General features: G+C 45.8%; 1 long non-coding RNA gene across 1 annotated transcript; it reads right to left on the bottom strand.

Moving 5' to 3' along the window:
* Positions 1 to 4,788: 4,788 nt before the first annotated feature.
* Positions 4,789 to 20,469, bottom strand: LOC140193198 (uncharacterized). The gene is made up of 3 exons (XR_011884658.1): positions 20,189 to 20,469; positions 15,095 to 15,291; positions 4,789 to 5,018 (listed from the first exon to the last, which is right to left on the bottom strand). It is a non-coding gene; the product is annotated as an uncharacterized lncRNA (long non-coding RNA).
* Between the last annotated feature and the right edge of the window lie 6,179 nt (positions 20,470 to 26,648).

The raw sequence follows: 26,648 nt of genomic DNA, 5'->3' as shown, positions 1-26,648 counted from the left end.
ACAGCTGGTCTGAGGAGTAGTTGAGGATCGGGCAGAGAGGGGGTTACAGCTGGTCTGAGGAGTAGTTGAGGATCGGACAGAGATGGGGTTACAGCTGGGGCCCGAGCACTACTCCCTGCCCTACCAGCAGTTGCTCTCCACTCTGTCATACCCAAGCCTGAGCAAACTCCTCACGCAGAAGTCAGCCCTCTCTCTTGCACAATTACAGCTCTTATACAGACTGCTCAAAACTCACACTGAGCCACGTCACCAGCCAGCAGTCAGGGCCCTGCTGGGGGAGGAGGGGAGTGGCAGCCTGTTTGATCAGTGGACTTTGTACACGTGTGAGCCATGAAAGGTTCGGCAGTCTCTCTCTCTCGCTCTCACGCACACACAGTGTCTGCTGTACACAGTATTGCAGGCAGACTCACCCACAGCACACACGCCTGTCCGCAGCACGCAGTGAGCCAGCAGGAACAGCTTTGGCAGCCTCAGTCATGGCCCCTGGCAAACACAGCAGCAGACCTGAGTTTAAACAAGGCATGGATGCTGTGCCTTGTTACCAGCCCTCCGCCATCTTCAGATTATTTCTTATAAACCCGTCCAACACCATCAGCTCTGGAAGGAACCTCCCCCCCCAAATAAACTCGCCTCACCTCTCTCCACTCCCACATGCCAGAGACGGCCAGCGGCTACATGAGCATATCAGGCAGAGATCACTGGAGAGCAGGGTGTGTCCGTAGGTAGCTGATACCAAAACTGACTACAGACAGACCTCAACCTTGGTCACTCTAACGCTAAGGACAGCGACCAAACTAAACACTGGATGTGCAGACCTCAGGACCACTGCCTCAGGGAGTAACGATGGATCCCCACATTGTTTCCTACCCTGTTCCGATTTGCCTATATCCCTCTCAAACTTTCATATCCATGTACCTGTCCAAGTTGCATTTAAATGTTGCTTCTTTTTGTGCTTCTACCACTTCCTCTGCCACCTGCTTCTACATACAGATAATACTCCAGATGGAAAAAGTTGCCCCTCTGGTTCCAACTTAATCTCTCCACTCACCTGAAAACTAATTCTCGATTCCCATCCCTGGGAAAGACAATTTACCCTATCCATGTCCCTCAAGCTTTTGTACAGTTCTGTAAGATCACTCTTCAGTCTCCTGCACTCCAATGAATAAAGCCCCAGCCTGCTTGACTTCTCTCCAAAACTTATTCCCCTGGGCCCTGGCAACATCCTCCGTATTCGATCCAGCTCAATAGCATCTCTCCTTCAGCAAGCAACCAAAACTGACCACAAGATTCCAAATGCGGCCTCACCAACGTTTTGTCTAACTGCAACATAATGTCCCAACTCCTATATTCAGTGCCTGACTAATGAAGGCCGGGGGGGCAGAAGAAACGTTACAAAGACTGCCACAAAGCGTCCCTCAAAGGCCTGGGTGTCAACATCAACATGTGGGAGACACTTGCCCTCGACCGTCCAGCTTGGCGCAGCAAAATCACCACAGGAGCCCATGCAGCTGAAGTCAGGCGCATCATCGAGGCGCAATGAAGGCGTGCTGTGCGCAAGGCCCGAGCAGCATCCACTGCCACGACAGCACCCACCCACTTGTGTCCCACATGTGGGTGAGCCTTCAGGGCCCGGATTGGCCTCATCAGCCACCTCCGGACCCACAGCCACCAATCTCCCATTTGACTTTGAAGCCATGGTCATCTTCGACTACGAAGGACGAACAACAACAACAATGAAGGCCAGCATGGCTACCTGCAATTCCACTTTCAAGAAACTATGTACTTGTACTCCCAGGTCCCTGTGTTTTAAACACTCCCCAGGCCCCATTTGTTCACCATGAAAGTGCTACTTGTCTTCCCAAAATACAAAACCTCACGCTTAAACTCCATTTACCATTCCTTGGCCCACTTCCCGAACTGATCAAGGTCCCCCTGTAAATCCTGTTCATCACCTTCATGGTCAACACCAAGTTTTTTAGTGTTACTAACCAAGAATGCAGGAAGCCAAAAGACACAGCCACGTTGAAACTCAGTAGGGCTTGTTACCATTATGGAACAGAACAGCACAGGAAAAGAGCCTTTGAGCCCATCATGGTGCCAATCTCTTCTGCCCGTACATGGTGTGCCCCGCTGTTCCCTGTTCACAGGCCATTGTATCTCCCTCCAGCACCTTCCACAGGCCATAGGCACCCACCACTCTTACAAAAACTTGGCCTTGAAAAACTCATTCAAACTTCCCCTCTCACCTTAAACCACATTTCCCAGGAAAAAAGCTCTTGATGGTCTAATCTATCATAAGACATAGCAGAATTAGGCCATTCAGCCCATCAAGTCTGCTCTGCCACTCCATCATGGCTGATTTGTTATCCCTGTCAAACTCAATCTCCAGCAAACTTTGACACTTTTTCCAATCAAGAATCTATCAACTTCACTTTAAGTATACCAAATTACTTGGCCTCCAAAGCCATCTGTGGCAATGAATTCCACAGATTCACTACCCTCTAGCTAAACAAATTCCTCCTAAAATCTGTTCCAAATGGACGTCCCTCAGTTCTGAGGCTGTGCCCTCTGTCCTAGATTCCGCCCCCCATAGAAATATCCTCTCCACATCACACTATCTGGGCCTTTTACTATTCAACATGTTTCGATGAGAACCACCTCTCATTCTTCAACACACATCAAAGTTGCTGGTGAACACTGCAGGCCAGGCAGCATCTCTAGGAAGAGGTACAGTTGACGTTTTGGGCCAAGACCCTTCGTCAGGACTAACTGAAGGAAGAGCTAGTAAGAGATTTGAAAGTGAGAGGGGGAGGGGGAGATCCAAAATGATAGGAGAAGACAGGAGGGGGAGGGATGGAGCCAAGAGCTGGACAGGTGATTGGCAAAAGGGATATGAGAGGATCATGGGACAGGAGGCCCAGGGAGAAGGAAAAGGGGGAGGGGGAAAAAAAACCCAGAGGATGGGCAAGGGGTATAGTCAGAGGGACAGAGGGAGAAAAAGGAGAGAGAGAAAGAATGTGTGTATATAAATAAATAATGGATTGGGTACAAGGGGGAGGTGGGGCATTAGCGGAAGTTTGAGAAGTCAATGTTCATGCCATCAGGTTGGAGGCTACCCAGACGGAATATAAGGTGTTGTTCCTCCAACCTGAGTGTAGCTTCATCTTTACAGTAGAGGAGGCCGTGGATAATCTTCATCCTCTGGGTTTCCCCCCCCCTTTTCCTAATCCCAATTTCTCTAACATTTTTACAGCTCCTACACTCCAGTTAGTTCAGTGGAACAGTAAGGCATACTTCTCAGAGGTTACTTTCCAACGACAATATTCTCTGTCTTGTATTTGGTGCATGACAGCATGCAAGCCTGGTTTAATGTTCATCTCCATCCCACTCTGGACAGTCTTTGAGCCTCTTACACAAAGCCCATCGCACTGTTGGGCAAAGCTCAGGGAAATGGGATTAAAGGGATCCAAAGGTGGACTTTGGAACATTTCCGGGTTGGGGGGAAGGGGTGATGGAGACAGATCCTCTCATCAGGATCAGGACAAACACTTTAATCATCAAGGCGTAGAAGGCCCCCATCACCATGCATCTAGTACATCTACAAAAGGCACCATTAAGAATCACCACTACTCCACTGAAATACTGCTACGTCAGGTTTTACTTTCTCCCCATCAAATTTCAATTTGAACTCAGTTATATTGTGATCACTGCATCCTAAGGGTTCTTTTACCTTAGGCTTCCTAATCACCTCCGGTTCATTATATAACACCCAATCCAGTATAGCTGATCCCCTAACAGGTTCAATGACAAACTGCTCTAAAAAGCCATCTCCATAAGACGTAGGAGCAGAATTAGGCCATCTGGCCCATCGAGTCTACTCCACCATTCAATCACGGCTGATCCTTTTTTCTAGCTCCTCCTCAGCCCCCGTTCAAATCTCATAGGCATTCAACAAACTACTCTCTTGAGATCTATTCCCAACCTGATTTTCCCAATCAAACTGCATATTGAAATCTCCCATGACTATCATAACATTGCCCTTTTGATATGCTTTTTCTATTTTCCATTCTAAGTCCAAGATGGACTTACGCCAAGTAAACCAGGAAGTCCAAGATGGTGCCGCTTACGGTGGCTATGTTGCAAGCTCAGTTCCAACTTCAGTAGAAGCTGATAGTCACAGCAGATATGTTAGACTGACTCCTCTGAACATCGGGAAGATGCCATTTACCCACAATTGCCTCCTTTTCTACACTGGGAACTCCTGCTTACACGATCCATGGGAGGCTCATTTATTACACTGCAGCTACCTTAGAAGCGGTGCCAGAGGCGGGGGAGAAGGGTCGGCGTCCGGGTGAGGTTGAGACGGTGTGCTAATCGGCTGCTGCTCCCTGGCATACTCCTGGCTAACCTTCAGACCCTGGACAATAAACTGGCGAACTGAGAACCAGAATCTCCTTTTAGCGGGAAACAAAGGAATGTAATGGTTTGTGCTTAGTGCAGACCTGGCTGATGGAGGAGATACTGGATCATGCAAATGAGTCCCCTGGGTTCTCCCTGTTCTCTGGACAGGTCTGAAAACCTCACTGGGAAGAGTAAAGGAGGAGGGGTATGCCACCTGGTCAATAATGCTTGGTGCGACCCCCGGAATGTACATCCCCTCAAATCCCTTGTTCCCCAGATCTGGAGTACCTTGTGCTGCTGTGTAGACCTTTCTGGTTGCCTAGGGAGTTCATGGCTGTTATTATCATAGCTGTGTACATTCTGCCACAGGCTGATACTGACCTAGCCCCCAAGACCAACAGCACCCTGGAGACTGCCTTCACCACTGCTGGAAACTTCAACAGAGCATCACTGTCTCTCTGTAATTTTGTCAACACATTCAGGTGAGCAGATGGGGAGACAGCATACTCGACCACAGCTATTCTCTCTTCTGCAACGCTTACAAAGTACTCCTCCGTCCGCGGTTTGGAAAGTCGGATCACTCCTCCATTTTCCTGCTGCCGAGGTACAGGCAGAAGCTGAAACAAGAGACAGCCATAGTTAAAACCGTCCTCTGTTGGTCCGACCAAACAGACTCCATGCTGCAGGACTGCTTTGATGACATCAACTGGAATGTCTTTCATGATGAGGATGTCTCCGCGTTCACAGATGGGGTCATGAGCTTCAACTGGAAGTGCATCGAGGATGTTGTCCCCCAGAAATCGGTCAGGGTCTATCCAAACCCGAAAGCCCGGATCAACAGTTCTGTGCGAGCAGCACCCACCGCACGACACAGACCTTACGTTGTCAGTGATCAGCAGGAACTCAAGAAATGCAGGTACAATCTGTGCAAAGTCATCAAGGCAGCAAAAACGACAATACAGGGACAAGACACAGACACAACTCTCCACCAATAACACAAGCAGCTTATAGCAAGGTCTACACACCATCGCAGACTTCAAAGTTAAACACAGTGGTGTTTCCAACATCGCCGCCTCTCTCCCAGATGAGCCAAATCATTTTTACACTCAGTTCGATGTCGCCAACACTGAGCCCCCGAGGAGAGCCGCCAAAGTGACCTGCACCGTGGTCATCTCTGAGACTGAAGTACACAGGTGTTTCCCACAAGTGGACAGTCACAAGGCTGCGGGACCGGTCGGCATCCCAGGGCGGATACTCAGGATGTGCACGGCACAACTTGCAGGTGTATTTACAGACATTTTTAATCTCTCCTTCTCCCAGTGTAGAGTGCCCTCCTGCTTCAAAACATCCACCATTGTCCCTGTACCAAAAAAGACCAAGGTAACACGTCTGAACGACTGGCGTCCTGTCGCACTCACCTCAATAATAAGCAAATGCTTTGACAGGCTGGCCAAGAACTACATCTGCAGCATGCTACCACTCACACTGGACCCCCCACAATTCACCTACCGACACAACCGATCAACAAATGAAGCAATAGCCACAGCTCTAAACACCTTCCTTACATATCTGGAGAAGAAGGATGCTTATGTGAGAATGCTGTTCTTGGACTACAGTTCAGCATTCAACACCATAATTCCTGAGCTCAGAGACCTTGGCCTTCACCCTGCCTTGTGCAGCTGGATCCTGGACTTCCAGTCCAATCACCGGCAGGAGTTAAGAGTGGGCTCCCTCACCTTTGCCCCTCTGACCCTCAACAAAGGTGCCCCTGAGGGCTGTGTCCTTAGCCCCCTTCTTTACTCTCTGTATACCCACGACCGTGTTGCCACCTACAGCTCCAATCTGCTAACTAAATTTGCTGACAATACTACATTGATTGGCCTAATCTCAAATAATAACGAGGCAGCCTACAGAGAAGTAAATAAAACCACCTCTCCCTCAATGTCGCAAAAACAAAGAAGGTGATTGTGGACTACAGGAGGGATGGAGACAGGCTCACCCCCACTGACATCAATGGATCTGGGGTTGAGAGGGTGAACAGCTTTAAGTTCCTTGGCATAAACATCACCGAGGATTTCACGTAGTCCGTACATACTGGCTGTATGGTGAAAAAAGCACAACAGTGCCTCTTTCACCTCAGTCAGTAGAAGTTGTTTGAGAAATCCTAAGAACTTTCTACAGGGACACAATTGAGAGCATTCTGACTGGCTGCATCACTGCCTGGTATGGGAACTGTACTTCCCTCAATCGCAGGACTCTGCAGAGAGTGGTGCGGACAGCCCAGCACATCTGCAGATGTGAACTTCCCATGATTCAGGACATTTACAGAGACAGGTGTGTAAAAAGGGCCCGAAGGATCATTGGGAACCCGAGTCACCCCAATCACAAACTGCTGCAGCTGCTACGATCCGGCAGCATAAAAACCAGGGCCAACAGGCTCTGGGACAGCGTCTTCCACCAGGCCATCAGACTGATTAATTCACACTGATACAATTGTATTTCTATGTTATATTGACTGTCCTGTTGTACATACTATTTATTACAAATCACTATAAATTGCACATTGCACATTTAGACGGAGACGTAACGTAAAGATTTTTACTCATGTATGTGAAGGATATAAGAAATAAAGTCAATTAAATTCAATTCTGTGGTCCACATCCCAGCCACTGTTGGGAGGCCTGTATATAACTGCCAATATCCTTTTACTCTTGCAGTTTCTTAATTCAACCCACAAGGATTCAACCTCTTCTGATCACATCTTTCTGATTTGATGCATCCTTTACCAGCAAAGCCATGCCACTCCCTCTGTCTACCTTCCCAACCCTCCATTACAACACGTAACCTTGGACAGTCAACTCCCAACTGCAACAATCCTTCAGCCACGATTCAGTGATGCCACAACATCATACCTGGCAATCTGTAATAGTGCAACAAGATTATCCACCTTATTTTTTATACTCCTTGCACTGAGATATAACATTTGAATACTCTACTTACTAACCTTTTTGATTCCGCATCCGTAATGCACTAATACTCACCGGGCTGGCTGCAACTTTGTCCCATCATCTGCCTGCCCTTCCTGACAATCTGACTGTACGCTATCTTTACTTTTTTACCATCCGTCCTATCCTTAGTCTCTACACCCCCGCCCCCACCAAATTAGTTTATACCCTCCCCAACAGCTCTAACAAACCTGCCTGTGACAATATTGGTCCCCCTTGGGTTTAAGTGCAACCCGTCACTTTTGAACAGATCATCCATCTCCCAGAAGAGATCCCAATGTTCCAACAACCTGAAGCCCTGCTCCCTGCATCAGCTTCTCAGGCACGCATTAACTTGCTAAATTATTCGGCTTCTACCCTCACTGGCGAGTGACACAGGAAGCAATTCCGAAATTACAACCCTGGAGGTCCTGTTTCTCAGCTTTCTGTCTAGCTCTCTAAATTATCTTTTCAGGACTTCTTTGTTTTTTCCTTCCTATGTCATTGGTACCAATACGTACCAAGACTGCTCGCCCTCCCTCTCCAAAATGCTGTGGACACGATCTGGGAGTGCGTTCCCTCACAGACCCCACACTCTCTCTGAGTCACCCATATCACTCCCTCCACCCACGGGAGTATTTCCTCACAGACCCCACACTATCTTTGGTTATCCTCTTTTTTTTAAATTTACTTGAAACATATTCGGATCTTCTTTGATTTTGTCCTGTCTCAGTCTTCCCACAGTCTCATTTACTTCTTCAATCTAACACCATTCCAGGCTCTTCATACTTAAAGATATGGAACAGTATAGCATTGGTCAAGGTATTTGGTCCACAATGTTATGCCAATTTTGATGTCAAATTAATCCAAATGTCCCCCTCCTGTGTATCATCTGTGTCCCTCCATTTCTTCCCCCATCATTTGTCTAAAAGTCTCTTGAATCCATGTAACCTATTGCAGGCACCTATCACCCCTCTTGAAAACTTGCCCCTCACATTGCCTTTACACACTACCATAAGCACCCCCCACCAACCTTAAAAGCATGTCCTCTGACCCCCCCTTACCTCTTCTCCTCACCTATCGCCTCTTACAATCCCCTCCTCCTTTCCTTTCCCCCATCCTATCAGATTCTCTCTCTCCAGCCCTGTAGTACCTTTTCCACATCACCTCCAAATTTCTCAATTCACCTGCCTACCTCCTTCCACCTGGCTTTACCTCTCAACTTCTAGCTTGTCCTCCTCCACCTTTTCCTGGCATCTTCCCCCTTCGTCTCCAGTCCTGACGAAGGGCTTTGGCCCGAAACGTTGACTGTTTATTCATTTCCATAGATGCTGCCTGACCTGCTGAGTTTCTTCGACATTTTGTGTGTCCTCTGGTGTTTGACATTTCTGCCCTGGGAATAAGATTCTGATTGTCTACCCTTCCTATGCCTCTCAATGTTATAAACCTCGGTCAGATCTCCCCTCGGCCTCCGCCGCTCCAGAGAAAACAACCCAAGCTCGTCCAACCACTCACTGGCGCACAAGGGCTAATGCTGGAAAACCTCTCCTGGACCCTCTTTAATTCCTTCCTTTATGTCAGAGTGGTGTATCATGGAAACAGGCCCTTTGGCCCGCCACAGCCATGCTATCAGTGGTTATACCTCGCTAGGAGTTTCAGAAGATTTGATAGATCACCAACAACTCCTGCAAATTTCTACAGATGTACCATGGAGACCATTCTAACAGGCTGCATCACTGTTTAGTGCGGAGGGGCCACTGAACAGGATGGGAAAAAATTGCAAGCTGAGACAGCTCCGTCGTGGGCACTAGCCTCCTCAGTATCAAGGCTGTCTTTGAATATCAATCCATCATTGAGGACCTCCATCACCCAGTACGTGCTCTCTTCTCATTGCTACCATCAAGGTGGTACAGGAGCCTGAAGACACACACTCAGTGTTTCAACAACAGTTCCTTACCCTCCACCATCAGATTTCGGAACAGATAATGAACCCATGACCACTACCTCACTATTTTTTGCTCTTTTTCTTTTGCACTCAGTTTTTTTATTACAAGGAATTGCAATGTACTGCTGCCACCAAACAACAAATGTTATGACATTTGCCAGTGATATTAAACCCAATTCTGATTCCCACCCATTTTGCCTATATTTTGCTGAACTTTCCTCAACTACTGAATGCACCTGTACCCTTGTACCTCATGATGGCACCTGCCTCTACCATTTTCTCCAGTAGCTCACTCTATATGTGTATCACCCTCTGGTGAAAAGGTTACCCCTCAGATCACTTTTAAATCTCTCTCCTGTACCCTCTAGTTTTCATCTCCTTTTCCCTGGTAAAAAGGCTGTGTGCACTTTCCCTGTGTCTGCCCATCATGATTTTAAACACCTTAGTCCCCTACACACCAAGGAATAGACTCCTAGCTGGATTAACCCCTACCTACAAGTTCAAGTTTATCATCTGACTGTACATACATACAGCCTAATAAAACAACATCCCTCTAGACCGCGGTACACTCACGATACATATATCACACACAGCACATAAAACAAAATACTACCACAAGCAAGTTAATAAAATATAATTCAAACCGCAAGCCGTGCACAGCACAGGACAACAGTAAACAGCCTAGTGACAAGACCTCAGTGGTGACAGGGTATTCATTAGTATCCACATGCTCCAGCTTCCTCCCACATCCCAACAACATATCAGTCGATCTGCCCACTCTCCATTGTCATGAAAACATACATGAGGAAGCAATCTGTGCCAATATGGGGACAGATAAGTGGCTATTGTGTAAATAGCTGGCGGTGTTTGGTGCAGATTCTGGGCTGAAGGACCTGGTTCCATACTCTGTGACTCTGATTATAGTGATACAGTCATAGGTCACAACAGCACAGAAAAAGGCCCTTTGGCCCATCTAGTCCATGCTACACTATTAACCTGCCTAGTCCCATCGACCTGCACCCAGATCATAACCCTCCATACCCGACCCAAATTTCTCTCAAGTGTTGAAATCAAACCTACATCCACTATTTTCGCTAGCAGCTCATTCCACGTTCTCACTACCCTGAGTGAAGTTCCTCTTCATGTTCCCCTTAAATGTTTCACCTTTCACCCTTAACCTAGTCCTCACACAACCTCAGTGACCATTTCTGTACCCCTATTAATTCTGTATCTATCAAATCTCCCCTCACACTCCTACAGACAAGCCTATTCAATCTTTCCTTGTAACTCACATCTTCCCCAACAACATCCTTGTAAATTTTCTGTGCATGCTTTCCTGTCGGTAAATGATTAAATCCAGTTACTTAAATCTTACTCAGACAGGCTAAGATCATTCTCCCAAATCCACAGAAGGAGCTCCATACCTTTGGAACATTTCACATTGGGTCTGTGCAGTGCTTCTGGCCCCCTCCACCATGTCCCGGACCACCCTCTCCCTCAACATCATCTCCTTAATTCCACCCAAGGATACGATGTGTAACCTGAAACCTCTTTCCACAGAACTATCTAGTTTTTCTGCTTCTGGTCTCAGATTTCCACAATCTGTACGTCTTCTCTTTCCCGCCCAATCTCTTTGTTTACACTAACTATTGCTGTGAACAGAGACAGCCCTCTGAACACCCGCACTGGTCAGAAATTTGCCTTCAGATTCACGATCTAGTTCAATACACACAACCTTATCTGATGACCCTTTGAACGTAAGATTCCCACCTGCCTGTGGTTGCTTTTTTAAACAACACTGGCCCTTTACATTTCCCTCCCCCATCTCATTTGAAAGCCTTGTAATCCCAAATAATTACTGCCTTCCTTAATCTCCAGTTTACATTTCAGTATCAGCCAATCTATCGTATTTACAGCCTCCAGTTTCCCAGACCCAGGCTGTTCACACCATCATACATCAACACGCAGTTCACACCAGAACATGCATGATACTCAACTTTATGAATAATCCTGTTTGTGGAGTGTGTGAACTCCTCTCATGTGGGAGCGGCTGAGTGGCACAGGAATAACACTATTAACAACCACATCTCCCCTTCTTGAAAAAGAGAAAAACTAGGGATGTAATTCTTGTCTATTAGACCACAAGATCTAGGACCAGGATTAGGCCATTTAGCCCATCGAGTCTGCTCTGCCATTTTATAATGGCTGATCCACTTTTCTTCTCAGCCCTAATCTCCTGGCTTCTCTCAATTCCCTCCGAACGGCATTGAAATTAGTCATTGAAATTGAACAATTCAGCACACAAATTATGCTCCTTACATAAACATGAAAATGAAGTGCCAACATTATCACTGTCTCTTTGTTTTTAATTGTCTCTCTCTCTCTAGCTTTCCTCCTCTTTCTTCACCAGTTCTTTTTTTTTAAAAAGAGTCTCATTTTGTGAAAAGTTTTCAACATTAGAACACATTTTGAAAAAACACTAAATCTAAAGGAGGTCAGCGTAGGCTATCTGAACACTCCGACAAAGTGGAAGGACTAAGTAAGTCCCGCTGAAGGGTCTCGGCCTGAAACATCGACTGCATTCTATTCCATAGATGCTGCCTGGCCTGCTGAGTTCCTCCAGCATTTTGAGTGTGTTACTCGGATTTCCAACATCTGCAGATTTTCACTTGCTTGAAAGAGGATTATTCTGCCTCTTTAGTCACTTGCCAAAAGCTATTAGGCTCTGTGGTGGGACAGATAAACGACCCAATCTGGTACAGGTTGCTGGAAGTGTTGGAGCAGATGGAGATTCTTGAACAGATATGTTCACCTCAAGTAAGTGATCCTGGTCACAAAGATCAAGCCCCTATTTTTTTCTCTACTTTTCGTGGACTTCGACGATGCAGGAGTGCACACCTGTTCCACCTGATTTCACTCAGTGATGTTCTGATCACAAATGATCGTGCCGAATGCTGCTGGACTATTGTTCCTTTGGTGAATTGGTCTGAAACACAGAGCTTCACCATTCCTGAGCGGCCACAAAGGTTTTGTTCTGTGTCTGAGATCATGCATGCTCTTTGTTTTCTCATGCCGTGCTGTCTCAAAATTTCTCACTTTGTCTAATTCCAGTAAGCGAGGTTGCAGAAAGGAAGGAAGAATGGGCAGGCTTGTTCTCAGTCTCCGGCCCATTAACAGCTCTGATGTACTGTGGCCATTCAAAACGGGTGTGGAGCAATAAGCTAGTAGTGCTTTATAGGGGTCTTTTGCCCTCAGTAGGAGTTTGCGCTGCTCTTTCCACTCCTCTATTTGCTTGTGGGTACCGTGAACTGTTTGCCTGGTCTTTGAACTCATAATCCCCAACAGAGGCTTTTAATTCTGAGCAGCTGAATTGTGGACTGCTGTCTGACACAGTGTCTCTGCTATTCCATGGCAAGCGAATACAGCTTTCAGGTGCTGTGTAACTGCTGCTGAGGATGTAGAGGACAGCCTGGACTCAACATTCCATGAGTAGTAAGCCACCGTGAGAAGATACTTGTCTCTTCCGCTTGAACATGTCTGTGTCCGCAATTTGCCATGGAAAGTCTGGGAATTCTGTGGGACAGAGGGTTCAGCATGATTTCTGTGTGCTTCACATTGTTTTACATCATCTCCCAAACGTGTGCTCAGACCAGGCCACAACGTGGATCGCCTTGCTCTTAGGCAGCATTTGTCGATCCCTTGATGTCCTTGGTGGATTTGACTGATGAAAGAAGCAGGAATGACGAGTCTGGAGCCCTTTATCAGCAAACCATCAAGAATGGTGAGTGTGTCTCTTTCAAGCCAGTAAGGTCTGAGTTCATGAGCTCCTTTTGGAACAGCTGGTCTATCCATGCACACAGTTTTGCTGCAGATTTGGCCCTTTTTCAACTCAGCAATAACATTGTCCAGTTTACTCTGTGATGCAGGAAACCTTCCACGTACCTGAGTTAAGTAGATGTTGGTATCTTCCATGACGGCGGAGTCAGCTTCCGTCCACTCATTTCTGCATGGCATCCTCGTCAGGGTGTCTGATGTTGTGAAAGATTTGCTGGGGACAGTATTACATAAGCCTCATTCTGGATCTTTGCAGATGTGGAGGTAAGTCATCCGTGCTTCAAGCTGAGGAGGCTGACAAGCGGCTTGTGGTCTGTTTCAAGTAGGAATTTCATGCCTATCAATTGCACCTGAAGCATTCACAAGCCCACACGAGAACCAGCGTCTCCTTTTTGATTTGAGCGTAAAGCTGTTCAGTAGGAGCCAGTGCTCCTGATGCATATGCCACCAGTTGCCATACACTCCTGCAATTTTGTATGAGCACTCCTCCCCCGAGGCCAAAGGAAGAGAAGTCTGCTGAGACCTTGGTTGCTTCGTTCAGATCAAAGAATGCCACTGTTGGCGGAGAGACAAGCTCTGCTTTAAGTGATGAGTATGACCTCCTGTGATGTATCCTGGATCCAAACAGTTCCCTGAGAGAGGAGGTCTCGTAGTAGCTTTGTTTTCTCAGCCAAATCTGCATTGAACTTTCCCAGCTGGTTTGTCATGCCAAGAAAACTGCAGATCTCTGATACATTCGTAGGTTGTTCCATGTTCTGAACTCCTCTGCCAGTTTGTCCGAATCTGGTTGCACTCCCTGAAGACAATTAGTGGCCTAAGAACTTCGCCTTCCAACTCTGCAAATGCATATTTCTTTTCGTTCATGGTGATTCCTGGGTGTTTCAGCTTCTCAAAGGGAGCTTCGACACTTTTGTCATGTTCCTCACTTGAGCCTCCGAAGATAAGTGTATCATCCATGTCCCTCCAAAGTTTGATTCATCCTCATCTAAAAGAGTTCAAGGGCTTATAAGGTGCCAAGAGGGAGTCTCTTGAAGGCAGATCATCCATAAGATATGATAAAGGTTGTGAACTTCTGTGACCCAGGAGCTAGACGGATCTGCCAGAACCCTGAGTTTGCATCTAGTTTGGTGAAGAACTTTACTCCACCCAGAATACCCAACGTATGCTCAGAGGGCAGAATAAACGTCTCCTTCATCATTGCATGATTCAATTTTTGTTACATCATCAACACAGATCCTCCCTTTCCTACAGGAACAATGCCCACACACCAGTCAGTAAAGGCCTCCATTCTCCTAAGTTCAGCTCTGACTACATTCATCAATGGGACTGGTATACACCACACTGTGGTAAGAGAGTAGGGCCTCCCCTCTGGCCTCAGGTGGATAAGTACTCTTTTTTCAATATCCCCAAGGCTGTGAACAACCCTGGGTACTTTTCTTGCCCCTGGACACTGATTAGCAAATCCAACCTTGCAATGAGGTTCAGCTTCTCGATGGCATGTCTTCCCAGTAGTGGTAAGAGAGGGTCTGAACAACAGACATCCTCTTTTAACTGTTTCTCATGTTACGTAACCGGCAACAATGAATATCAACCGAGACAGGTTATATAAAAACAACCAAACATTTATTAAACACGGATAAACGATAAGGAAAAAAACAAACGAAAACTTTAACCGGAAGTTAACAGATATGCAGCCGTTCACCAACTCGCCACTCGGCTCTGGTTCTTAAAGCGTTAAATGCGAAAACAGTTCTTAAAGCGATACAGTCAGATATAGTTCTTAAAGCAATAACTTCGAAAGTCCAACAGATTTACACATTCAATTGGGAGAGACTTCTCTGGAGAAGGATTTTTTCACAGACACACCTTTACTGCTGGTTCTGTCCACAGGATTCACGATGCCGAAAATAAACAGTTTAAATCAACTGACCTTAAATTCTTTTAGAGAGAGGGAGCACACCTTTGCATGAACTCCCTGCTCTTTTTGGCAAGAGTTATCCTCGATGCAGGTTGTACTTCTCCAACGAAGACTCAATAAGGTCGATCCTTTATTAAACTGCCAAACGATGCCGACTCCTCTCAATCCTTCGATCCTGTACTTCGATAAATTCGTCACTCTCCCTTCTACTGTTGGAATTGGGTAAATCAACACATCTAGCAAAAATTTCTAGTCCAATAATATGGTATCTTGCAACAGAGCTCAACACTCCGTTTTAAAAATGAAACTGCATCACAAAAACAAACACGAAACAGAAACTGAGACACAGCACGTTCTACCTGGAAATCTACAAACTAAAGACCAACTGCGTCACCTGGGTCGACCCTTATATACCCATGGTGCACATCATCATGTGACCTCACATCGGCAGGAAAATCACATCAGGTGACCTCCAAGACCAATACATCATTCTCACAAAAAAAAACACAGATCTCCTTGAGCATGTAACACTCATTTTTCCAGATGGAAGTTTCACACAGAGTTTACGTTTCCCTGGCCACATGAGCGCTTCCTTTGTATGCTTTAGTAAAATACCTGTTTTCTTCGCCAGATTTGTGAACGGACATTTAGAGATGGCTGTGACATCTGCACCAGTGTCCATTTTGAACGTCACTGTCACGTTTTGCAACTGAACTGGACTATACTAGCCTTGTCTATTTGAATCTCGAGCAACAAGGAAAGCTCTCTCTCCATCTGAATCATGGTCTTCTTTGACCTGAAGAACAATTTTGAGTGACACTGGCTTTTATAATGGCTGCCTCTATTGCACTGGTGGCATTTCATTTCTTTTGCTGGACAGAACTCTTTCACGTGGAATAGAGACTTGCCGCACCTCCTGCTGTTGGACATTTTACCCTGTCTTTGCTTTGCTTGTGTGTTTCGTTTCGTTTGAGCTGAGCTCTACTGTCACCTCTTTCTGTACTTTTTCAGACTGCACCTTGTTTCTACCCTTCTTTTTGTGCAGCTTCTAGCTTTACCTCAGCTTCATTATTGTGCATGAGTTCTGCCTGTTGCTGACAAACATTCTCACTCTTCCCGACCATAGTAATAGCTTTCTCGAGTGTGAGATTTGCCTGCAACTGAAGTCTCTAACACTGGTTTCTGGTAGCCCAACAACAATCCTGTCTCTAAAGAGCTCATCTCTCAGATTTCCACAGCACAGTTGTCTGACAGGACATAAAATGCTGTGATAAAGTCATTTACACTTTCATCTGGCTCCTGTTTTCTGGAGTTGAACTCTTCCCTGTCAAACATAGCACTTCACTTTCCTGTGAAATATTCTTTGAATTTGTCCTGCACTGTTTTGTACTCCTTTTCCTGAGCATCTGTCAGTCAAGTCAAGTTTATTGTCATTTCGACCATAAGCTGCTGGTACAGTACACAGTAAAAACAAAACAACGTTCCTCCAGGACAACACAAAACTACACTAGACTATGTGAGACAACACAAGGCTACACTAGACTACATAAAACAACATAAAAACTGCACTAGACTACAGACAGGCACAGGACTACATAAAGTGCACAAAACAGTGCAGGGCAGTACAATAAATAATAAACAAGACAATAGGCACAGTAGAGAACAAATTACAATATAATAATAAATGATGTAGTCCTCATCAACCCATGATGTCATCTGCTTTGTCCCCCATGCAGTGTATCAGTGTGTTTACTTGATGGTCTTCTGAAGCCTGGGTGAAATTGCTTGCAACCCTAAATCACTCAAAGTCCCCTGGTTTAGAGAAATCAAATGTCTCAGAGGGCTTTATTAGGTAAGCAGATGTAGGTACTGCAGGTATTTGTTCCTTTTTCCTGTTTATTTGGTTTGAGTATAAAAGTTTTCTTTTCTCACCTTGGGAGCTTGACTGACTTCTTTGACATGTCTGTGTCTCTGGGCAATTCCCCAGGCTAGTAGCCCACAGATTATTACAATGTATCCACTTTTGGGTGCAGCCTTAAAGTGTTGCCTAGCAACCCTAGCTCTTGCTCAGCTAAGCCTTGTGGTGCATACAATTAATAAACTAGCATAGGCAGTTTAGGTTGGATTTTTTTTCATAGATATATGCAAACAAGAACAATCTTACTATAAATCCTATCTCGTTGGGGATCTCACTTGGTCTGTTGATCATCAACAATCAACCACTTCTGATACTTCACAAACAAGAGAGAATCTGTAGATGCTGGAAATCCAACCAACACAAACAAAATGCTGGAGGAACTCAGCAGGCCAGGCAGCATCTATGGAAAAAAGTACAGTCAACGTTTCGAGCCGAGACTCTGTCAGGACTGAAAAAGAAAGATGAGATGTAGATTTAAAAGGTGGCGGGGGGCGGGGAGGAAGAAACACAATGTGATCAGTGAAAGCGGAAAGGGAGGGATGAAGTAAATAGCTGGCAAGTTGACTGGTGAAAGATACAGGGCTGGGGGGTGGGGGGTGGAGTCTGATAGGTGGAGATAGAAGACCATGGAAGAAAGAAAAGGGAGAAGGAGCACCAGAGAGAGGCAATGGGCAGGCAAGGAGATAAGGTGAGAGAAGGAAAAGGGGATGGGAAATGTTGGAATGGTGAAGGAGAGGCGGGGGGGGGGGGGGGAGCATTGTCCAAGTAAGGTGCACTTCACCTGTGAGTCTGTTGTGGTCATATACTGTGTCTGGTGCTCCCGGTGTGGCCTCCTGTACATTGGTGAGAAACATAGAAAATAGGTGCAGGAGTAGGCCATTCGGCCCTTCGACATAGATTGGGAGACTATTTCGCCAAGCGCACCTACAACTCAATCTGCAAGAAGTGGGATCTCCCAGTGGCCACCCATTTTAATTCCACTTCCCGTTCCAGTATGTCCATCCACGGCCTCCTCCACTGTTGCATTGAGGCCACACTCAGGGTGGTAGAACAACATTGTATATTCCGTCTGGGTAGCCTCCAATCTGATGGCATGAACATCGATTTCTCAAACTTCCAGTAATGGACCCCCTGGTTTCTCCTTCACCAGTCCCTGTCCCCTTTTCCTTCTCTCACCTTCTCGCCATCACCTCTCACTGGGGCTCCTCCCCCTCCCCTCGTCTTTCTTCCATGGCTTCTATCTCCACATACCAGATTCCTCCTTCTCCAGCCAGGTATCTCTTTCACCAATCAACTTCCCAGCTATTTACTTCATTCCCACCCCCCACCCCGCTAGAACTGGTTTGTCCACAGAAGGCGAAGAGTGGTTGTAGACGCTCATATTCTGCATGAAGGTTGGTGACCAGGGATCTGTTCTGGGACCCCTTCTCTTTGTGATTTTATAAATGACCTGGATGATGAAGTGGAGGGAAGGGTTAGTAAATTTGCTGATGATACAAAGTTTGGGGGTGTTGGGGATAGCGTGGAGGGCTGTCAGAGGTTACAGCGGGACATCGATAGGATGCAAAATTGGGCTGAGAAGTGGCAGATGGAGTTCAACCCAGATAAGTGTGAAGCACTTCATTTTGGCAGGTCAAATATGATGGCAGAATATAGTATTATTGGTAAGACTCCTGGCAGTGTGGAGGATCAGAGGGATCTTGGAGTCCCAAACCATAGGACGTTCAAAGGAGCTGCACAGGTTGAACAGTGCATTGGCCTTCATCAACCATGGGATTGAGTTTAAGAGCTGAGAGGTAATCTTACAGCTATATAGGACCCTGGTCAGACCCACTTGGAGTACTGTGGTCAGTTCTGGTCACCTCACTACAGGAAGGATGTAGAAACTACAGAAAGGGTGCAGAGGAGATTTACAAGGATGTTGCCTGGATTGGGGAGCATGCCTTACAAGAGTAGGTTGAGTGAACTTGGCCTTTTCTCCTTGGAGCGATGAAGGATGAGAGGTGACTTGATAGAGGTGTATAAGATGATGAGAGGCATTGATTATGTGGATAGTCAGAGGCTTCTTCCCAGGGCTGAAATGGCAAACACAAGAGGGGACAGTTTTAAGGTGCTTGGAAGTAGGTACAGAGGAGACATTGGGGTAAGCTTTTTTTACGCAGAGTGTGGTGAGTGCATGGAATGGGCAGCCGGCGACGATGGTGGAGGTGGATACGATGGGGTCTTTTAAGAGAGGTACATGGAGCTTAGAAAAATAGAGGGCTATGGGTAACCGTAGGTAATTTTTAAAGTAAGTACATGTTAACACAGCTTTGTGAGCTGAAGGTCCTGTATTATGCTGTGGGTTTTCTATGTTCCTATGAATGTCGGCCCGAAACGCTGACTGTGCTTTGTTCCATAGATGCTGCCAGGCCTGCTGAGTTCATCCTGCATTTTGTGTGTGTGGCACTTCTGATACTTGTTGTGTTCGTTACTGAGAGGGAGTGCAGAGCACACCATTACACCAGCATTCAGGCTATTCACCTGAACTTTATTGATAACCCTGTTTGTACAGTATGTAAACTCATCCCATGTTAGAGTGGCTAACTGAATGACACAAGAATAACACTATTAACTACCAGGACAGACACCATCATACACTGCCACACAGTTCACACCATCATTCACTGCCATACTGATTACACACAGCCGGAATCCACACCGTTATACACCCCACCTCCGTATCTCCCTTCCTCCCCTCCCATTCCCTCCGCCCCTCCCTCTCCCCTTCCCTTCCTCTCCTCTCTTCCCTCCTTCTCCTCTCCCTTCCCTCCCTCTCACCTCCATCCCCCCTCTCCCCTTCCCTCCCTCTCCTCTCCTTCCCCCTCTCCTCTCCCTTCCCCCTCTCCCCTTTCTCTCCTTCCCTCCCACCTCCATCCTCCCTCTCACCTTCCTTCTCCATCTCCTCCTCCACTCCTCCCTCATCCCCACTATACCCCTCCCTCCATCCCTCCTCTCTCTCATCTTCCCACATCCCTCTTCCCAGCCACTCTCCTCCCCCTTCATCCCCTCCGCTCCTCCTTATCCCCTCTTCCCCTTCATCCCACCCCTCCCTCTCATCCCCTTCCCCTCAACCATAACCTTCAGCTCTTCCTTCACACTGCCCATCCTCACTTCGCTGCCTACCACCCCCGTTCCCTCCCGCTTACCTCCAACCGCCTCCTGCCTCCGCAGCGGTCCGACACCCCGAGCTGCACCGGGCCGCCGCCAGGAAGTGACGACATCCATTCACCTGTCAGCCGGGTCGCCCGGAAACCAGGGCGCAAAGGTTAGCGCAAGATGGCAGCCGAGCATGGACAGTTACGGAACGTGAGTGAGGGAGAGGGGAACGGAGACAGGCAGAGAGGAGAGGGACGGTGGATAGAGAGTGAGGACGAGGAACGGAAAGTGGGGGGTCGAGGGAGTGTGGGGAGGAAGAGAGAGGAGAGGGGAATGAGGGAGAAACTGGGAGGGAAGGGAACAAGTGAGTGTAGGCGGAGGTGGGTGGTGGGGGTGCGGTTGCTGGCCAGTGACTGCAGGTAGCTCTTGGCTGGCTGGTTAGCTGGATTGAGTGGGTGGGAACTTTGGTGTGGAGGAGCCTAGTAGTTTGGAAAGGGTTAGCTTGTAGCCTATGGCTGCAGAGGGGGTTGAGATTGAAGGGAGAGGGCGGGAGACTGTGTAATACTCCAGAAATAAGGGTAGCCAAAAAAGGGGTGCATCAAGTGAAAGACCTGAAGTACAAACTGAGGAAAGTGGGTGAATTGGAGGAATTTATAGTTCTGTATAAAATTAAAGGTCAGAAGGAAGGAGGAGGAGGATTTAGAGCCCTTAATCCTTTGAGAGTGGCAGCAGCATTAGAGGACCAAATATGTAAAGGATGCCAGGCCAAAATTTTGTCTAATGGATTCTGAAAATTTGTTGCGAAGACATTGACCAATATAACAGTGGGAAATAATGACCAATAATGGTGGGAAAATTGGTTGTGAAAGTGGAGTGTATTACTCTGAAAGAAAGGAAGGGAGTTAAGGGGGTAGTGTATGGTATTTGGTCTGGCATAACTGAAAAGGAAATTTTGGACAATATTAAAGGTGGTCGAGTGATTGAAGCCAAATGATTAAAATTGAGAGAAGGTGGTAATTGGGATTCCCCTGTTCTTCTGGTTTTTGCAGGTGATGTTCTTCCAACCAGAGTCTATCTTGGGTGCAGGTCTTATCAAGTTAGAGAATACATTAGGCCTCCCTTATGCTATTAGAATTGTCAGAGATTTGGACACATTGCTGGTTCATGTCGAGGTAAAAGAAGATGTATGAAAGGTGGAGAGGATCATGATATTAAAGCATGTGAGGCAGCGGTGCCTAAATGCAGTAACTGTGGAGGGGACCATATAGTGGTGTTCAGAGGATGTGAGTATTTTAGTAAGGCAAAGCAGATTCAGGATGTTAGTATCCAACAAAAAATATCATATGCTGAAGCAGTAAGGAAGTTGATAGAGAGCAAAAGATAAGTAAAGAAAAGATTGGAACGATGGGGAGTCAGTTCATTCCGAGTCCTCCAACTATGGTTCCTTCAGGCATGTTGCTGATGACTAAAGAGTCTTTTTTGGCATTTGTTGTTGATGTACTGGTCGGGGCTAAAACTACAGCCAAGAGGTCGGATATGATAAAAGTAGTTGTTGGAGCTGCAGAGAGATTCCTTGATATAAAACAGATTTCGCCGGAAAGATTACATGAGTATATGACAGACAAACAATCACTGAATACTTCCCAGTTGTTGGGATCAGAGAGTACGGAGGAGCTTTATGTGGATGAAGAGGCCAATAATTAGTATTTCGATGTTTTTAATATTACAATGGAATGCAAGAAGTTTATCTGCAAATGGTCAAGAATTAAAAAGATTTGTTGGAACTTTTAAAGACAAGCCTGATTTGATCTGTATACAGGAGACATGGTTAAAGCCTCATTTAGATTTTGTGATCCCTGGATATGATAGTTTGAGAGCTGACAGAACAGGTAAATCTGGTGGAGGGTGTGCAACTTTCAGAAAAACAGGACTCCAGTTCAGAAGATTTGATATTAAATCTAACCTTGAAATTGTGGTTGTGGAGGTTTGGAGCTTTCGTAGTCAAATAACTTTGATTAACTTTTATAATCCAGGTAATAAGATATTATCAGATTTGGATGAAATTATGAATAAGGTAAAATCCCCAGTAATTTGGGTTGGAGATTTCAATGCCCATAATCCTATATGGGGTAGTGAAAGTAAAGATAGTAATGGAGTGGTAATAGAGGAGTTTCTAGATAAATACAACATGGTACTGCTAAATGACAGAAGGCCTACAAGATTTAATATTGTAAAGAATACGTGTAGTCACTTAGACTTATCTATCACTTCCTCAAACTTAGCTAGGGTTGGGGAATGGGATGTTATGGACAGATACGCACTAGGAAGTGATCACTATCCTACATTATGTCGATTTGGTAGAAATTTGATAGTAGAAGTTGAGGAGAGGTCTACTAGGTATAATTTTTCTTTGGACCATTGGGATGAGTACCAGGAGAAAGCTGTGGATATAATAGAAGAGATTAATAGCGAGGGCTCCATAGATGATTGGAATGAATCCTCTGTTCTATAATTCATAAAGTTGCTCAGTTGACTATTCCGCTACGGAATGTTCCTAAGGCTCGAGCATTAGTTCCGTGGTGGAATAAAAATTGTGATATAGCAGTAAGAAACAGAAATAGAGCTTACAGGAAATTAAGAAAGTACCCAGTGTTAGGTAATGTTATGGAGTATAAAAAGGAAAGGCAGTAGTAAGGAGAGTAATTAAAAATGCAAAGAGGGATAGTTGGAGAAGATTTTGTGGAACCCTGGGCCCTGAGACACCTATAAAGCAGCTATGGACGATCATTCACAGAATGTCAGGGATATACAGGAAACCATCTATCCCAGCTTTGCTGGAAGGAGATATTGAAGCTGTAACCAATAAGGAAAAGGCTGATATGTTTGTTGAAGTGTTCCAAGTGTTACACAGTTCTGAAGAGTTAGGTGATTTGAGAAAGGAAATTATGTTAAAGGAAAGTTGGAAATTGGACAGGAGTTTTGGATGATAATAGCTCCATAAATTTGTTTTTTCTCCCTTCAGGAATTGCAGGAAGCTGTCCAATCAGGTTCAAACACTTCTCCTGGTAGGATGGACTATGTTATGAATTGCTTAAGCATTTAGATGTCTGTAATAATAGAAATTCTAGCATTGTTTAATTCAGTGTGGAAAGAAGGAAAATTACCAGTAGAATGGAAGCATGCGGTGGTAGTTCCAGTTTTAAAGCCAGATAAGGACGTGTCTAGTCCTAGTTCGTATCGGCCTATAGCTTTAACATCAGTGCTTTGTAAAACTATGGAACAAATGGTCACCAACAGACTTGTTTATTTTTGGAAAATAAGGGACATTTTGCGGCCTATCAAAATGGTTTTAGAACTGGAAGATCAACAATGGAATCTGTTGCCCTTTTAGATCATGATATTAAAAAAGCTTTTCAAAATAGAGAAGTAATGGTAAGAGTATTTCTAGATACTGAAAGAGCATATGACTCACTATGGAAGGATGGCTTGTTAATTAAACTCTATGATGCGGGAATTAGAGGTAGAATGTTTAATTGGATCAAAGATTTCCTTAAGGAAAGGACAATTCAAGTAAGAATAGGCAGAACAAGCTCCAAGTCAGTTAAAATAGGTAATGGTACCCCTCAAGGAAGTGTCATTAGTCCAGTTCTTTTTAATGGCACGATAAATGATAGCTTTGATCAGGTAGGGACAGGATTTGGCAAATCATTGTTTGCAGACAATGGTGCAATCTGGAAAAGAGGAAGAAACGTCAAGTATATATTAAGGCAGGTACAAAAGGCTTTAAGTTCAGTTCAAAACTGGGCTAATAAATGGGGTTTCAGATTTCTGCTTCTAAGTCCAAATACATGACTTTTGGCTTTAGAAAAAAGATTCCTGATTGTGAATTGTGTCTATATGATCTCCACTGGAAAGAGTCAAGGTATTCAAATTTTTAGGCATCTGGTTTGATGAGAGACTTATTTGGAGGGTTCATATAGATAAAACAATTGGAAAGTGTGAGCAACACACATCAGAGTTGCTGGTGAACGCAGCAGGCCAGGCAGCATCTCTAGGAAGAGGTACAGTCGACGTTTCAGGCCGAGACCCTTCGTCAGAACTAACTGAAGGAAGAGTTAGTAAGAGATATGAAAGTAGGAGGGGAGGGGGAGATCCAAAATGATAGGAAAAGACAGGACGGTGCGAGTCTGAGTCAAAATATGGTCGAAAAGTTGAAGAGCCGAAGAAATTACAGATGGGGAGCAGTGAGAGATGGTTTCACTGAACTCCTGTCGAAGAGAGGATCTAAACTTCTTCGGTGTAGGCATCACCGAAGAGGCTTCGCAGTAGTGAATTTTAAAACGCAAACAACAGGAATTCTGCAGATGCTGGAAATTCAAGCAACACACATCAAAGTTGCTGGTGAACGCAGCAGGCCAGGCAGCATCTCTAGGAAGAGGTACAGTCGACAAAGTGTGAGAAAGTTTTAAATGTTATGAGAAGTATTGCTGGATGCCACTGGGGAGCAGGGTGGGAAACTATGTACTTAATATATCTAGCTATGATTAGATCAGTTATAGATTATGGTTGTATTGTTTATGGTTCCGCTGCTACGGCAGTGCTTGGAAAATTAGACACTGTGCAGTCCAAAGCACTTAGACTCTGTTGTGGAGCTTTTAGAACAGCATCAGTCCCGGCATTATGTGTGGAGATGGGAGAAGTGCCTCTGCATTTTAGACCAATTCAGTTGGGCCTGCAGTATTGGGTAAAACTAAATGGATTCAATCACAGCTGTCCATCAAAGTGTCTTTTGCGGGGGAAGTTGGAGCACCAAAGTAAAATTAAAAGATACCCATTTTTAGATTTGGTTAATAACTGGGCTGTGAAATTGAAACTGAGGAAGAGATAGTTGGCCAAATTTGCTTGCCACCCGTCCCTTTTTGGCTCTTTCCAGAACCAGAAGTAGACCTGTTCCTCCTTTTTCAGCCCAAAGGAAGCAGTGCAATTCCATCAGCGTTGATCACAAATGAGTATTTAAATAATAAATGCAGATCTTATCTGAAGATTTTTTACTGATGGCTCAGTGGCCGGAGAGCAGTGGGGCAGGATTTGGGATGTATGTGTCTCAACTAGGAGTTAAGATTGGTCACCGGGTTTCAGATGGTGTTTCTGTCTTTGCAACAGAATTATTAGCAATCCTCTGGGCCTTATGGTGGATAGAAGACTCTCGACCAACGTAGGGTTATCATCTGTTCAGATTCTGCTGCTGCCTTAGAGTCTATAAAAGGGAGTAAATCAAAAGCTCGTCCTGACACAGTTATTGAGATTCTCTTAGTGTTGTTTAGAGTAGGGAAGATGGGTTGTGCAGTTAGATTTTCATGGATACCTGGGCATGCTGGGGTGGAGGGAAATGAAATTGTGGATGGCATTGCAAAGTCTTCCTTACAGAGCAGGCAAGTAGAAATTAGAGTTCCCCTAGGCAGAGCAGAATTGAGAAGTAGGATTAAAAAAGGTATAGAGAAGAAGTGGCAGGAGGACTGGAAAAATGAATTAAGGGGCAGGCATTATTTTTCTAGTCAACCATTAGTTAAAAAGGTCTCAGACTGTTACCTTTTAAGTCGTAGAGATATGGTGAAATTTACAAGACTTAGGTTGGGGCATTGTGGGCTAAACTATTATTTAAAGATAATAGGAAAACATCCTACTGGATTACGTGACTCTGGTAGTCCAGAGACAGTCCAGCATGTTTTGCTGAGCTGTAATCAATACAAAGTTGAAAGAAGCATGCTGTTCAAGAGGCTATGTGGCTTAAATTTATTTTGGTTTCTATTCAGTCTTTGTTTGGCCATCAGAGAATCAACATCTGATTGAAGAGTCTATCATTCAATTTATACATGAGACTGGGTTGTATTCGAGAATTTGAGTTCCTTGAAGTTCTATAATTCATTATACATCCTGCGGAGGGCTGTAATATGCCTGGAACGAAAACCAATTTCCCCCGGGATCAATAAAGTATGACTATGACTAGATGCGTCTAAACAGCCGGAAATAGAGGTAGAAGAGAGTAGGTGGAGGGGATGAGAAAGTGATAGGAGCAGAGTGTACAGATGGAGTAGGGAACAAGCTCTCTCCTGCATTTCCTCCTCCCTCTCTTCTCCCCTTCTCCCCTACCCCCTTCCCCTTCTCCCCTACCCCTTCTCCCCCCTTCTCTCCTACCCCTTCTCCCCCCTCTCACACCCCCTCCCCCTCACACCACCCCACCTGCGCCCCCTCCTCTCCCCTCTCTCACACCCATCTCAACCCCCCTCCTCCCCTCAGCTCCCCCCTCCCCCTCCCCTCCCCCTCCCCTCCCCTCCCCCCTCCCCCTCCCTCCCCTCCCTCCCCCCTCCCCCTCCCCCTCCCCCTCCCCTCCCTCCCCCTACCCTCCCCTCCCCCCTCCCCCTCCCCCTCCCTCCCCCTCCCCTCCCCTCCCTCCCCCCTCCCCCTCCCTCCCCCTCCCCTCCCCCTCCCCCTCCCCATCCCCTCCCTCCC

This window comes from Mobula birostris, unplaced genomic scaffold, assembly GCF_030028105.1.
Source record: "Mobula birostris isolate sMobBir1 unplaced genomic scaffold, sMobBir1.hap1 scaffold_4314, whole genome shotgun sequence".
Taxonomy (NCBI): domain Eukaryota; kingdom Metazoa; phylum Chordata; class Chondrichthyes; order Myliobatiformes; family Myliobatidae; genus Mobula; species Mobula birostris.
Note: the sequence above shows the minus strand (reverse complement) of the source record. Positions and strands in the feature narration are given on the sequence as shown.